Source organism: Arabidopsis thaliana, chromosome 3, assembly GCF_000001735.4.
Source record: "Arabidopsis thaliana chromosome 3, partial sequence".
Lineage (NCBI taxonomy): Eukaryota > Viridiplantae > Streptophyta > Magnoliopsida > Brassicales > Brassicaceae > Arabidopsis > Arabidopsis thaliana.
In genome coordinates, this window is record NC_003074.8 from 13,844,794 (window position 1) to 13,847,073 (window position 2,280).

A 2,280-nucleotide genomic window follows, 5' to 3' on the forward strand; every position below is an offset into this window, starting at 1 on the left:
AATTTTGACCTTAATGTATTTTTTCAGGCCTTTTTCGTGATCTTTGCTATATTACGGGGCAAAAATTAAATGTTCGGACATTATTTTTGAATACTTTGCGTTTATCAAAGCTCATATAGACAAGATAGGGTATTCCTACATAGCTGGTGGTACCCACGGCAAATAGATCATAAAGTCTTCAAAAAATAATAGATAGAATTGCATTGCATGTATTAACAGCTGCGATCATACCAGCACTAATGAACCGGATCCCATCAGAACTCCACAGTTAAGCGTGCTTGGGCGAGAGTTGTTCTAGGAAGGATGACCTCTAGGAAAGTCCTCGTGTTCCATCCCTCTTTTGTTTCGGTTTTTCTCTTTTTTTTTGTTAAAAATAAATGACTCTATAACTTTTAGACCGTGAGGCCAAACTTGGCATGTGATACCTTTTCGGAAAGTCCAAAGAGAGCTCTCCAATTAATGAGGAAGGAAAATGGAATTCTTCTATTGTTTTTTTTTCCACTCCAAATTTTGACATTAATGTAATTTTTCTGGCCTTTTCGTGTTCTTTGCTATATTACGGGGCAAAACTTATATGTTCGGACATTGTTTTCAAATATTTTGCATGTATCAAAGCTCTTATAAACAAGATAGGGTATTCCTACATAGCTGGTGGGATCCACGACAAATAGATCATAAAGTATTCAAAAAAAAATAGACACGATTGCATTGCATGTAGTAACGGATGCTATCATAACAGCACTAATGCCCCGGATCCCATCAGAACTCTACAGTTAAGCGTGCTTGGGCGAGAGTTGTACTAGGATGGGTGACCTCCAGGAAAGTCCTCGTGTTGCATCCCTCTTTTTTTCTCGGTTTTTCTCTTTTTTGTTTTGTTAAAAGTATATGACTCTATAACTTTTAGACCGTGAGGCCAAACTTGGCATGTGATACCTTTTCGGAAAGCCCAAAGAGAGCTCTCCATTTAATGAGGAAGGAAAATGGAATTCTTTTATTGTTTTTTTTCTACTCCAAATTTTGACCTTAATGTACTTTTTCATGCCTTTTCGTGATCTTTGCTATATTACGGGGCGAAAATTTTATGTTCAGACATTGTTTTTGAATATTTTGCATGTATCAAAACTCTTATAAACAAGATAGGGTATTTCTACATAGCTAGTGGTACCCACGGCAAATGGATCATAAAGTCTTCAAAAAAGAATAGATACGATTGCATTGCATGTAGTAACGGATGCGATCATACCAGCATTAATGCACCGGATCCCATCAGAACTCTACAGTTAAGCGTGCTTGGGTGAGAGTAGTACTAGGATGGGTGACCTCTCGGAAAGTCCTCGTGTTGCATCCCTCTTTTTTTTTCGAGTTTTCTCTTTTTTTTTGTTAAAAATGTATGACTCTATAAATTTTAGACCGTGAGGCCAAACTTGGCATGTGATACCTTTTCGGAAAGCCCAAAGAGAGCTCTCCGATGAATGAGGAAGCATAATGGAATTCTTTTCTTTGTTTTTTTCTACTCTAAATTTTGACCTTAATGTATTTTTTCAGGCCTTTTTCGTGATCTTTGCTATATTACGGGGCAAAAATTAAATGTTCGGACATTATTTTTGAATACTTTGCGTTTATCAAAGCTCATATGGACAAGATAGGGTATTCCTACATAGCTGGTGGTACCCACGGCAAATAGATCATAAAGTCTTCAAAAAATAATAGATAGAATTGCATTGCATGTATTAACAGCTGCGATCATACCAGCACTAATGAACCGGATCCCATCAGAACTCCACAGTTAAGCGTGCTTGGGCGAGAGTTGTTCTAGGAAGGATGACCTCTAGGAAAGTCCTCGTGTTCCATCCCTCTTTTGTTTCGGTTTTTCTCTTTTTTTTTGTTAAAAATAAATGACGCTATAACTTTTAGACCGTGAGGCCAAACTTGGCATGTGATACCTTTTCGGAAAGTCCAAAGAGAGCTCTCCAATTAATGAGGAAGGAAAATGGAATTCTTCTATTGTTTTTTTTTTCCACTCCAAATTTTGACATTAATGTAATTTTTCTGGCCTTTTCGTGTTCTTTGCTATATTACGGGGCAAAACTTATATGTTCGGACATTGTTTTCAAATATTTTGCATGTATCAAAGCTCTTATAAACAAGATAGGGTATTCCTACATAGTTGGTGGGATCCACGACAAATAGATCATAAAGTATTCAAAAAAAAATAGACACGATTGCATTGCATGTAGTAACGGATGCTATCATAACAGCACTAATGCACCGGATCCCATC